This window comes from Prionailurus viverrinus, chromosome B4, assembly GCF_022837055.1.
Source record: "Prionailurus viverrinus isolate Anna chromosome B4, UM_Priviv_1.0, whole genome shotgun sequence".
Classification (NCBI taxonomy): domain Eukaryota; kingdom Metazoa; phylum Chordata; class Mammalia; order Carnivora; family Felidae; genus Prionailurus; species Prionailurus viverrinus.
This window is the reverse complement of record NC_062567.1, coordinates 4,187,151-4,201,066: the sequence shown is the minus strand read 5'-3', so window position 1 is coordinate 4,201,066 and position 13,916 is coordinate 4,187,151.

Here is a 13,916-nt window from a genome sequence, read left to right as displayed (position 1 = left end):
GGTGCCCTTTGTCCCTCCTCACGGTGGGCATAAAACCATTTGGAGGTAGGCATATCCGTGCGCGCACTAGGCACACGCTTGGGGAGGAGGCTCTCTAGGGGTCCCAACTCTTTTTAAGAAGAAAAGAGGGAACTTTACCATGTAGGAGAGTGAGATAAGGGAGCGAGCGTCGCAGGGAGCGCCGGGGAGAAAACGTCTGGAGGAAAATCACCCTATTCGTCTACCCGCCAGCCCCAGCGCCCGCCAGCCGTCTCCTGCAAAGCCCCCTCTCCTGTACCCTCTCTGCTTCTGCTGGTGGGGGGTCAAAAAATAATCCACGGAGGGGGCAATCTGTCATAAATAAATTCCTGCCAGAGTGAAAGGAGGCTCCGTGAACACCGGGGTAGAAAGGTCAGGGTCCATTTGTTTTGACAGGTAGCGTTTTCCCTTCACAATATTTACACGACAAGAATGTGGAGACTGGCTTTAACAATAAATACATCTTTGGGACGAAATAAAACACAATGTATCCATTGCTGGGCCAGGAAGTCAAGAACTTTCTTGCGCGGGACCCAGTTCGGTAGTAAGGAGCTGCCAGGCTTAATGCTGCCAAGGGGTTGGGGGTGGCTGGTCCTTGGGGGTGTCGGGGGGGGGGCGGGGAGAACGAGGCCATTGGCCAGCAAGGGCAGAGTGAGGGGTGCAGAGGTGGGCCGCGAGCCCCGAGGAGGGAAGTGGGGAGACTCGAGGGGTGCGGCGTGAGCGTCACGAGCGCCGGGTACGCAGAGGAGGTCAGAGCCACCCCCTGGCTGGGGGGGGGGGGGGGGGGCGCCGGGTTCGGGCTCCGCGAGGGGCCTGCGTCCAGCCGCTCGGAGTCCCTCGACTGCCACACGCCGCCCAGCGGCCCGCGCCCTCCGCCCCCACCCCAGGGTGGGGGCAAGCCGGCCGGGAGAGGGGAAGGGGTGTCCCCGCCACGGAGGGAGCCCCGAAGCCCACCTGGCGTCACCATCTCAGCCCCTCCCCGCCCCCCTGCCCGCTCCCTCCCGCCTGCCGCCACCCAGCGGCGGAGCCAAGTTCTCGGGCGCCGGGACGCGGAGTCTGCAGGGCTGCGCGTCGCGAGGACGCAGGACAGAAGGTCACCCGCTTGCCAGCTTGTACCCAACCTGTTGCCCCGGCCCCTTCCAGGTGGCTGCGCGGCCCGCGGCGAGCGGAAGGTGGGGTGGGGGGGGCGGGGCCCCGCGGGCTCCCCATTCCCCCCTGGCTGCTCCTCCAGCGCTGCCTCGCGGGGAACAGGGCGCCCCCGGGAGACGGCGACAGTCCTCTCTTCGGCCTGGGCTTGAGCTGCGCCCCGACCCACGGGGCCTCCGCACTGGCGTCCCTGTCCGGGCTCCCCTCCTCCTGCCCCTCTCCCCGCGCTTCCCGATGGAGAGCCTGGCTCCCTCCCGGGCGGCGGCACCCCGCCCTGCGCCCCCCAGGGACCCCCGCCCCTCGGGTCCCCCTCCCCACCCCTCCCACCCACAGCCTCGCCGCCCGGTCCCCCGCCCGGGTCCGCGGGTCTGGCGGCCCCTCTCCGCGTGCCTTTTCTGCTGACGCGGGCACTCGCTAGACTCCGGGTCTAAAGTGACGCTTTGGTCGGGGACGCAGGAACCTGATCGCGGGCTCCGCTCCCCCCATCAACCCCAATACTCCCTTTAGCAAAGGAAGGCTTCATTTTAGGAAACTCGACTGCCAAAGACACTCGGGCTTAGAAGGACTTAGAATAGGACCGATTTTCAGTTTATGGTCAAGCCGGGCAAGATTCAGGGCATTCTTGTCGCGGTGGAGTGGACTTGGGGGGCGGAAACGGCTGCTGATTTGGGATACAAGCGCGAATTAGTACAGGAGGGTTGGGGGCGGTTGGATGGTGGGGGGTGGGGAGGGTGAAGAAAGGAGAGAATTTATCCTGAGAAATGAACAGTGAGGGAAAGACGCTGGTCGCTCAGTGAGACGCTGAAGGTTTATTCTTGATTCGTGGACACCGGCCCTCGCACGCTGTAAAGATGTTGCTTTAATGAAGCTGCAAGTCGCTTTCTGAATTTTAAAAGCTACCAGTCCGGCTCGCTGATTCGCGGTTCAGGTCTCTGTGCGTGTGTATATATCTGTGAGAGAGTGAAAGAAAGAAAGAAAGAAAGAAAGAAAGAAAGAAAGAAAGAAAGAAAGAAAAAGAAAAAAAAAGAAAGAAACCCCCGCCCGTTATTCAAGGGCGCTGTCTGTGTTCAGCGCTGAGGGGCAGCGGATCCCAGGTGGTCAAGAGCGCGTCCTATTCTAACAAGTCTGAGGGGACAGGTTGCCTCCACTCCCAAGATCTCGGGACTCTCAAGGGAACCTTTGCCTTGAGGAGTCCTTCTTTGGTGCGCACCAGGAGCGTCGAGGCCAGAAGGCAAGAGACCCCCTCACACTGGGGGGTCCTCACCTATTGCCTGCACCCCGCGCCCACGTGCCCTGCTTCGTGGCTTCCCTGACTCCTTTTCCCCTCTCTGGAGCCCCTACCACCGGCCTTTTAACCCCTTAACCCTGGGCAAGTGAGCATCCTTCCCCCCCCCTCCCCTCTAGAATTCAGAGGCTGGAGGCAATCACGACACCCTAATTGGTGCCAGCACGAACTGCATTAAATCCTGTGCTGTGTTGGGCCACATTCCTACAACCTAAGGCATGTGATTGGGTTTTAAGTATAAAAGGAAGTCACTGGGCATGTGGAGGTAGAAGACAGATCAGTAAATGACTAATGGTAATGGAAACACTCTGTCCCGGATCTCCGCCATGGCCGAGTAGATAGGAGGTTCACCTGTTGGATAAAGAAAAAGGAGACCCTGTAGGAAGAAAAACTCGCTGGCAGTATCTCCAATCTTTCTAAGGATACGTGGCGACTTAGAGTTGTTCGAAGCAGGGCTAGGGGAACCGTCTATTTATTCTTCCAGGTTTGCAACATCCCATTTCTTTTCCCTAAAACATAGGTAATATTTTTCTCCCTGCCTATCGGTCTCCAGCATCATTCCCCTTGTCAATTTATCTACCTTCCTGGATGCACCCTCGGATTGGTTGAGTTCCTTCACACGTGCTCTCTAGCAGATGAAAACACGCTCCATATTAACCTGGGTTTGAAAGTTCCAATCTTTCCTTTCCACTCATTGAGTTTTGTTTTATTCTAAGTGTGTAGGGTGGGTGGGTGGGGGGATTGGGAGGGTATAAAGGGGCCTGGGGTGAGGAAAACCAGTTCTTTCATTTTTCTTTTCTTTTCTTCTAACAGAACATTTTTTTATTAAACTCAACTTTTGGGTCTGTGAATTTGCCTATGTTTCTGTGACCAGGAATTGCAGCCTGGTTGGAGGTAGGTGAGTGGGTGGGTGGTGCAGGGCCTGGGTGGTGTGGAACCAGGGACATCTCAAATGAAAGTTTCACAAAGCAGTGACTGGAAATTAAAAAAAAAAAAAATCAGACCTATTCCACCCAGGCGCCCTAAATAAATAGCCCCGTTTGCAAATTCCTATCAATTATTACGTGATGGGAAAAAATCCTATCTGAAAATAAAGCACGTGGACGTGGAGAATTTTAATTAAATCTTACTGTGGATATAATAACATGGAAGTGATTTTTCATCCGGCGCTTGCCTGCTCACCAGTGTTTTATGGCGTTTTCTTGCCTCTGACTTTATTTTAAAATATTAGACGAGGTGGAGAATTATAAACGACTCTTTCCTTATCTGTACTGCTCACATATCCAGGATCAGAGGAGCTGATTAAGAAAGAAGTCAGAGGCAACGTTGGATTCATAATGATTTGGAATAATGAATCCTTATCTCTGCTTTCCAGATTATCTGCCTTTCAGCTCCCAATGTTTTGTTACATGGGATAATTTATTGCATCTAATACATCACAATGAATCTGATGGTAGAAAGTGATGGCCAGCGTTGTGAAAAGGGGGCCCTTATTTTTTATCCCGGGGCAATGAAACTGCTTTTTGCAGTTTTTAATTGGGAAAATATAAGGTAGATCTGATAAAAAAAAAAAAAAGAGAGAGAGAGAGAGCTGGGTATAATCTTGCCTGCTCGTGCCTTACCACGCGGCTCTTTAATTACTGTGTCAATTTCAGGCTGAAATTAACAAGATCGACCTGAAACCAGCCCTTACTTTCTCTCCAGCACCTAGATCCTAATTTTTAACATGATTTATTTTTATGAAAAAGGAGATAATTAATCATAAACACTGACTAAAGCACAGAGTCAAGTTAAGATAAAATGCCATTTGCATCTTTATATAGAAAGATTCCAATAATGTTAATTTTCCTGAGATTTCCTCTCTCCTCACCATCGCCTGCCCCCACACAGCTCCCACCCTGACCTGCTCCCCACTCCAGCCTCATTCCAAGTAAACAAGGGGGAAAAAAATCAATTTCAGGTTTCTCTTATTCCCTGCTCTCTTTTTTAAAGTACGTATATATTTATTTATATATTCAGCTCTTCTAGCTTTGTCTGTTAACACATGCAGGATGTGCACAGGGTCCCCCCCCCCCACACCCCCAGGAGCACAGTGGTGGGTACCTGTTCTCCCAGATCCCCCCCCCCCCACCTACCCTCATCATCTTCCCTCCATTTTGGAGTTGGAAAGAAGACGACACACATCTCATTTAATGGTTAATTAGTTACCATAATTGCCATTTTTGTTTCTTTTGTATTTTGCCCTAACGCCAAAGGAACAAAAGCCACCTAAACGCAACAGGCTTTACTCTCTGCCTGTTTCAGGATGAATTTCAGAATCCAAGGCTACACCGGGAGTCCCCTCCCAACAGCTAACAAGAGCAACCTCCCAGCTTCAGGAAGTAGAAGGGGCAGGAGTCACTGGTAATTTGTTCTTTAAGGTTTTTGTGCCTGTTGACTACTTTCTGGTCGCTTGGATTTAACAATCCTTGCAAATATGCAAACCAGGGAGAGGAGATTCATACATATTGGCTCTCCAATTGTTCCTCCTGACGTCAGATCCTAATTTCTTGGTAATTGGATGGCTTGTACCCGAATAACGCTCATCTGAATTTCTCTACCTTTCTCTAGGTCAAGGTAGATTTTGTACTGGGAGATGGGCAGGGTGGGGGATGGGGGGCAGGGTTTGATTTTTTTTTTTTTTAAAGAATTCATTTCACCATAGTCCTATTGTCTCCCTTTCTTCCCCACACTTCAGAACATTGACTTCTGAAGTGACTCGGCGGTTTGTTTCCCGGGAATATAATTTCCCAGACAGTTCTAGAGTGGGCTGAAGAATGTTGAACACAGGTGGTAGAGGTGAAGGGAGTGGGGGTGCACTTGGGGCAGAGGCAAGGGTAAGGTTCTGTAGGGCCAAATTCACTTGTCCTCTGCTTCGACCCACAAGAGTTAGGCTCAGTCACCCCTTCCCACCAGACAGCCTTCCTCTCCTGAGATTACCCTAGGTTCCCAGCGATCTGGGGTTCAAGGGTCAGTTCCTGATCGGGTCCCACACTCTTGGGCAGAGTTGGCAACCAAATAATGCCAGAATTTAAAAGCTTGCTTCTTGATGATGAAGATACTTCAGGTTTTAGGCGGGAGTGGAGAGGGAGAGACCTGATTTTCTGGGATACTCGCCCTTTATCTTTCGGCTCCCTTTGGCCTTACTACAGGGGATTTCAGGTGTCTGGTTCCAATTTTGTATTAAATATCGCATGACTTCCCTCTTCAACCTCTCTCTTCCTCTCCCTCTCCTTCTCCTCTTCACCCCCTGCCCCCTCTCCCGTTTCCTCTCTTTCTCTCTTCTGTCTCTTTAGGACACATCACTCCAAGAATTTCAAGTATCAATTATAAGTAATATTAATTTCTCAGTCCCAACCAGGGAAGTGAGGATGATCTGATAGGGGCATAAAAACGGTGCTTCCCTAGATGAAACAGACCAACGGAGCCTACTGGGCCATTTCCCATGCCCAGATGAACATTCAATTTTCCGGCATTATCTCCACACTTAAACTCGCGTTCTCCATTTCTGTGCCAAGATAAATTTGCATAATATTTGCAGCTGTAATTAGCTGATGAGCATCTCTCAGCCTCCGCCTTTTGTCTCTCTCTGCATTTGGTCTTCCATTGATGCCACATTTGATCTTTAATATTACAGGATTCCCGATAGAGGATTGCATATCTTATCTTCTCGGCTCCAAAATCTTTTAAGAAGGAGGGAGAAAGGGAGAGGGGGGTTTGGGGAAAAGCGTGAGTGCAGAGAATGAAGCTTCACTAATCAGAGTTTGAAAAGGTTACGTCGGAAGAAGGTATAGGTAGAGACAGAACGAATAAGAGAGAGATGGAGAATTATGGTGGATGGGGGTGGGGAGAGCTGGGACCAGCCTCTTGGAAGGGGAGAGTCTGGAACAAATGGGTTATTCTGGACAGAATTCAGGAGTGGGCTTGGGGAGGTGGGCCTGAGATCTGGGACATGGCTGAGGTGGGGGACATTTGTTGGTTGCCAGCCTCAAACTGTGTGGCCCTTCCTCCCCTCTGGGAAGAGGGTCCTTGTCCGCCGGGGCTCCCAGGAAGGAGCTTAATGGGGTAGCACCCCTCAAGCAGAAACTGGAACTTCTGAAACCAGGTGGCTCTCTTATCTGTTCATCTGGTTGTCTCTCTTTAATAGAGAGCACAGCACTGCTGAATTTCTAATATGTTCCAGGCATTTTCATTCTCTGCATTGCTGTTTATAAGAAATAACCGCCCCCCCCCCCAAGAAAAGAAGGAAAAGAAAATGATAATGAGAGCCAGGGGCGGGGGGGGGGGGGGGGGGAAGCAAAAGCAAAGAGATAGGAGAGTCTACGGAAAAAAGGAGACAGGGGAGTCTGTCCTAGGGAACGGTATCACCTCCAGAAGTGGAACAAAACCAGAAAAGTCCCCCCCCCCCCAGCCTCCTCCTGGTTGTTATTGTCCTGTTAGTTTTCTCCGATTAAGTTTTCTGACCTGGGTGGCGGCAGGGTGGATGGGAAGGCGGATTAGAGGAGCCACTGGTTGAATTAGTATTTGTGGGAATCCGGAGGGGTAGAGAGAGAAAGGAAAGGAAAGCGGGAGAAGGAGGAAAAAAAGAAGTCAAGACAGAGTCGATTTTCATGCCAATCATTGGAACAAATAGCTAACATTTAACGTTTACACCCGCACTGGCGGCGCCCTGGCGCTCCGAGGGCCTGAAGCCGGGCTAAAATGTCCCGAAAGCCTTTGGAGAAAACGAGTTTCCAGCTATCAGGTTCTCCCCATCTCCCCCCTTGCACAGGGCTTCGGTTTCAGGCCGGACTTGTCCAATGTCTGCGTTACCGCTGCGCGCTCCTAAATGAGTGTCAAGGAGGCAAATATCAAATAGCGCCGGGGTCAAGGCGGTTTAGTTAACCGTGCAGGGCGCTCGGGACTCGAAACTTGTGTGGGACCCACAGGGGAGTAAGGCCGGCGGAGGGAGGGTGGGCGGCTGGAAGGGTGGAAGGGCGGATGGACGGATGGGTGGGCGGGAGCGCGGGTGGGTGGGAGGGTGGAGGGGTCCGCTGAGCGCACCTCCTCGCACCTCCTCGCCCTCTCAAGGCAAAGTAAGGCTCTCAGTTTGAGAAAAGTTCCTTCAAACTTTTTCTTTTCTTCTTTTTTTTTAACGAGGCCAGTTTTCCAAATCGAGGTTGACGTTGGTGTCTCCTCTCGGCCCTGTCGATGTGTACCTTTAGTAATTCTTATCAGCTCAAGGCCTCAGTTGCTAATTGAGGGGGTTGGACAAGATGATGGCCAAGGTCCCCTCCTGCTGGGAAAAAGAGCAGGCACTGGGCCCAGGGCGGTAAATCGGGAGTGGAGGGCGCCTGAGGTGACCGGCTCTCCAGCTCCAATGCACCCTGGGGACCCTGGGACGGCCCCCAGCTTGGCCCTCAGGCGCTGACCAGACAGACTTCCAGAAGACTGAGCCCAAACACCGCCTCACGCGAGCACTGAGGGGTTCCACCGAAGCCCAGAGTTCGGTGGCCAGGAGCTGTAGCGACGATCCTGGGGTCACCGCCCCGGGGAAGTCCAGCTTTCCCTACCGAGCCCACCCAAAGTCCTGCGGCGCTGTCTCCTCGCTGTCTTGTGCCTCTTAAGTGCTTCCAAAGGAGAACATCTTTTTTTTTGGGGGGGGGGGGGAGCGGATGGAGGTTGCTCTCAAAATGCCTGACTCCGAGCGCCAGAGCGGAAGTCCCAGCAGAAGCAGCCTTGGGGCGGAGAGCGGGGACCCGCGCGCGGTGTCAGAAATGGATTAAACCGGAGCGCGCTGCGTGGGATTTAAGGGTGTCTCTTTTGGCCCCGATTTCTGACCCGGCTGTCAGCGCTCAGGGTGCGGCGCGGGTGGTGCGCTCACAGGTGCGCCGGGTCTGCGTGCGCGGGGGGCGCAGCCCTGCTCCGCGCGGGGGGCCCGCGGGTGGGCCGGGGGGTGCGCCAGACTCAGCCGCTTAGGTCCCCCAGCGGGGAGCCGAAAATCGAGGGGAGGCCAGAGGTTGCTTCGAAGGCTGCTGTCCAGGGCCCAGAGCTGGGACCCAGGTCCGCACCGTCTACGCCCTCACCCTCAGCCTGCAGCAGCCCCCAGCCCCAGCTCCCCACTCCTCTTGCATGGCTGGGGGTGCGTCCCAGGCCGCCCAGGCCCCAGGCCTCTCGTCGAGTGAGTCTGTGCTCCAGGCAGGAGGGACAGCGAGGGGCGGGGTGGGACACCAGAGCGAGGTGCCCAGACTGTGCGGGGGGGCAGGAGGGGGGGGAGGACTGGAGGGGGGGCTGTCTTCTTAAACAACCCTCTTTTGGTGAGTCTCTCCCTTCCGTCGGTGTAATTCTCAGTGATAGTCATGAAGACTAATCACGATGCTACTTTCCCCCTTCTTTCTCAAATTAAAAGACAGAGAGAGAGAGAGAGAGAGAGAGAGAGAAAGAGAAAAAAAAATACGCACCCGACTCCACTACCGTTCGGGTTCCGGAGAAATTCTCAAATAGAGCAGTGTAATTTCTCAGTTGATTTTGATTGACATACTGTCCCTGGGATCATGTGTTAATCCCTTCTTCACTCAAGCCTTTTCATAACTCATTTCTCTCTTGCTAGATGGGGACTCTGATGGTTACCGAGGCAACGACGATAGCACTAAGCTATTTCCCTCTCTGCAAGGAGACCATTATTCCGCATGCATAGGCCATTTGCAGCAGAGGTCGTCGCAAAGTCATTCACAACACAGCACACGTTTATTAAACTTTTATTCTCTTTTTCTCCCCCAACACAGAAACTAGTTTGCACTTGTACCCGGGGGTGTCATTGTCCCGCTCTGTGTCGGCGGTGACTGCGCTGAAAGGGCGCGGGCCCCACGGGGACCGTCAAGTGCGCGCGCGCCCACACCACACCCCGGCGGCGGCGCTGGGGCCAGAGGTGCGTTCACTTCCCCGCCAGCCCTCGGGGTCGCCTCCGACGCCACCTCTGGGACCTTGAAGATAAGAGGCAGGGGCAACATCTCAAGTGTAGACCTGGGAGGGGGCTTCCCAGGCCGCGGACCTCCACTGCGGACTTGGTTATCGGAGGCTCCTTCTCTGCGGACTTTGATGTCCAGTCACCTGCCCCCCCCCCCACTCCCCAGGCCCTCAGGGCCCCCCCTGGGCAACATCCCTTTCTCCTCTCCAGCCTGGGCTCTGCCTGTCCCCGGGGGTGCCTGCGGGATCCGCTGGGACGAGCCGGCTCCGGAGCGCAGGGGTCTCGGGCCCTCTCCAGGGCCCGCTGGTGGCCGCTTCAGTGTCCAGCACGTCGGGGAGGGGGCGCTGGGGAAAGGACGGCTCCGGTTCCCAGTCTTGTCCGCATGGGCCTGGGGCAGGGGCCGGTGTGGCAAGCATTCTCGTCCCCAGTTAGGAAAGCCGCGAATGACAGCTGCCTCTGTTTCCCTCAACGTCTCCCGATTCCTCTCTTTCCTTCCTTCCTTTTTTTTTTTTTTTTTTTTTTTTTTGCCACTTTCAGCCTTCAAGTCTTTGTCTTTTTTGTGTGGTTTTTTTTTTTTTTTTTTGAATAGGGGTGGTGGATGCTAGGGTATGAGTCTTGGGCTTCAAAGGCCTCTGTGAACTCAACCCGGAAGGCCTGGCCTCCACCCGCTTCTCAGCCCGGTCACTGACCACTTTCCTGGGCTCCTGCAGCCCCCACAGCACCTACCTCGCCCCGTTCCCGCTCAGCCCACAGCCAGGGGCACCTCCCAAAGGAGCACCCTCCAGGCACCGCCATAGCTACCTGTCGGGGGCACCCGGCGGGTCAGCAGCTCAGGGGACACCGGTGGGGACCCTGAGCTGCGCAGGGACAGACGCGTGGCAGGCTAGAAGGTTAGGGGCCGGGCTCCTAGATCAGCAGGAGGAAGGTGCCCCGTGGGGCTCCGAGGGTCAGCCTCTGTCCCCAAGCCTGTGATGGCCCAAAGGTCTGTCTCCAAGAGCAGGCGGTGAGGAGGGCCAGAGTCTCCCCCACTCCTGTCCTATTCCTAGAGTGCAGCGGCACTCTGCTCTCGACCGCAAAGGGGACATCGCCTGCCCAGTGAGGAACGCGCCTGTCTCAAGGTCAAAGATCCCACGGTGGGTCCCCACAGCCCCTTCATGGCGCCCCCACCCGCGGGGCCGTGGGGCCCCTAGTGCAGGCGAGATGCCAGGCAGAAACGGAGGAGACCTTTCCCACAACTACAGACCTCCTCCAGGAACGTAATCCAGAGAAATGAACCCTCAGGCCAGCTCGCCTTCCCAACAGGATCTAGAACATCCTGACGGGGCTGGGAGGGGACGTGGGGTGTAGGGCGGGCTGCGGTGGCCCCAGCAGAGATCCCGAGTATGGATGGGTGTCAGTGTCTGGCCGGCTTTTTAAAAGAAGATTCCAGCTGCCCGGAGAGGGTGGAGGGCAGGAGGAGGCCCAAAGAGGCCACGTCACAGTCCCCTTCCCCACGGTTGGATGGGAGGGTGTGGTCTCAGATCTGGGTCTGCGTGAGTGTTGGAGCCAGGCACCTGCGGGGAGCGACGGGAAAGGCCACAGATGTCTGGGATGCGGGGGGACATATAGTCAGTGGGGGTGAAAATCCAGCGGTGGCCACGGGAGTCTTCCTCCAGGGTCAGCTTTAGGTCTGACCAGTCTGCCCTCCTGCATCTTAAGGCACCAAATGTCACCCCTCACCACCCAACTGTGTCATCCTGGGGAAAACCAAACTGCCAAAGTCCTGCCCTAGGAAAAAGTCCATCCGGATTACTAAAGCTCGGGCACTTGCACCAAAACCCATCACAATATTGTTATATGGTATTAGTAACCGCATCCGTCATAAAGCACACAGGTTACTAGATGATGCTCCTCAAATACTTAGAACAGCCTCTAGTCGGGGAGCCTGGGCATCTCAGGCGGTTGAGCGTCCGACTTCGGCTCGGGTCACGACCTCACGGTCCGGGGGTTCAAGCTGACCGCTTAGAGCCTGGAGCCTGCTTCGGATTCTGTCTGTCTGTCTCTCTCTAAAATAGATAGCACTAAAAAAAAAAAAAAAGAAAGAAAGAAAGAAAGAAAGAAAGAAAAAGAAAGATAAGCAAATAGATAATTATAGAGGCACCAAACCCTCCAGTAAAGGCAGGACATGTTGGTGTGTGAGCCCAGAGGAGGGAGTGCCCGGGAGTGTCCCCACAGGCCGACCAAATTGGTGACGCTTGATCTGGGTCTCAGGGGATGCTTAGGAGCTTGAGGAGCAGAAGGGGGGCAGAGGGCATTCCAGAAAGGCACAGGGAAGTTCGGCGGCACGGGGTTGAGGAAGGGGCCCAGAGAGGCCAATGAACTGTGAGAAATGTCTGCCCTGAGCAGGGCAGAAGTGGCAGGGGCAGGAACGCACGTCCGTGAAGGGCCTTGAAGGCCAGGCCAAGCGGCTTTATCTTGAGGGCCCTGGGGAACCGGCACTGAGCGTCTGTTCAGGGAGCAGCGCGATCGGGAGTTAAGCTATAGATTCTAGACGCCGCTCTGGTCTGGTCGGTAGCTTCTCTCGGACACCCCCCTGAAATGCAAACTTTGCCTCACACTTCCAACAGTATCAGGTAAGTGGGCGAGAACAACCCTGTGCTCTTGGGTTCGTCTTTCCGGACGCTTGGGCAAAACCAACACGCCGCGGGGCTCGTGTTTCTCTGTGTTGTTGTTGCTGTTGTTCTCCATTTTGCGGCGCGGGACCTTCGTCCTATGGGGTTGTGTACGTGTCCCGAGCACAGCCGCCCCGGTCGCTGGCTGTGCTGTGCTGGCCCAGCTTGGCCTGGACCAGGGGCGCTCGGACGGGTTGATCGGGGAGACGAGGCGAAGGCCAGAAGGTGGGCAGGGAAAGTGCCCTGCAGCTGGGGCTCAGCAACATATGGCAGGTATCTACAAACCCTCACGCTAATTGATGGGCTCTCTATATATCATCCTAGATAAAGGGCCCCAGTGCAGTAAATGCTGATGTTTAGAACATCCTGATAGGGCTTTGTTAACAAGAAGATAACGGAAAAGCAAGATATGTTTGCTTAGCTGCCTATAGATAAACCCAATAGGTCTTTGTTAAGTTTTCATGACTGATGGCAAGCAGTCACCATGATAAATAATCCCGGAACAGGGAACTTTATTTAAAGTGCCAGGAACGGGGCCCAAATTTTTAGCTCTTTTGAATGAGCAGGAAGCATTCTCTGCACGTGAGGACACATTACGTCATCGGGTATCAGCACTTGACTCGCTCGAAATTATTTATTTACTTATTTATTTGTTTTTATTAAAAATTTTATTTTATTTTGTTACTATTTTTTTAATGTTTGTTTATTTTTGAGAGAGACAGAGACAGAATGCGAGTGGGTTAGGGGCAGAGAGAGGGAGACACAGATCCCGAAGCAGGCTCCAGGCTCCGAGCTGTCAGCACAGAGCCCGACGCGGGGCTCGAACTCACGAGATGTGAGATCATGACCTGAGCCGAAGTCGGACGCCCAACCGACTGAGCCACCCAGGCGCCCCTAAAAACTGTTTTTTAATGTTTATTTATTTTTGAGAGAGCGAGAGAGGAGAGAGACAGACTGTGAACGGGGGAGGGGCAGAGTGAGGGAGACACAGAACCGGAAGCAGGCTCCCAGCTGTCAGCACAGAGCCCGACACGGGGCTCGAACTCACGAACTGGGAGATCACGGCCCGAGCCAAAGTCGGACGCTTAACCGACTGAGCCACCCAGGCGCCCCATATTTTTAAAAGCCGAGGAAATAAATTTTGTCACCAACTTTAAATAAGTCTTGCCTACTGAAGTTTGTCACTGCATTATTTCGATGAAGCCACAAGTAATGCTGTGCCCAGAACGCACCCAAAGTGAAAGCCTCAGTGTACATAGAAGGCAGCCGTTCCCTAATCGGGTTCGAAAGAGACCAAACTTTTGTGCTGTTGACGAGAATTACCATTATGCTGTTGTCTTTAATGCCATCTTTTAAAAGAAGGCGATCATTTTTACTAAAAACATCATTTGAATTTCATCTTTGCTAAAATGCTGGGGAGGAAGGGTGGAGTTGGAGCTGCCCATATCATCGTCCCCAACCTGCCACCTCCTCAGTTTTGATGGCAGAAGTGATCCTGGGCCTCGGAAGTTACCCAGATTTGCCACCAGTGAATGGAGGTCCTGGCTGAAATGATGTTTCAGTTAATGAAAGGACTATTAAAAGGAACTCGTTCTTAATATAGAACAATTACAATTTGCAAGAGCCACAGGTGAAATATGTCCTAACACACTAGGGAAAGTCTTCTTCTTCTTCTTCTTCTTCTTCTTTAATGTGTCACCACTAAGAAAGAGCTATTGTCACTCAGTTCCCATTTTGGTTCTAAGAGAGAACTCTGGCTGGATTCTCTCCATGGCGCAGCTCAGTCCTGAAAGCAAGAGATTGGGTTCCCCAGACTCCCTGGAACCACAGA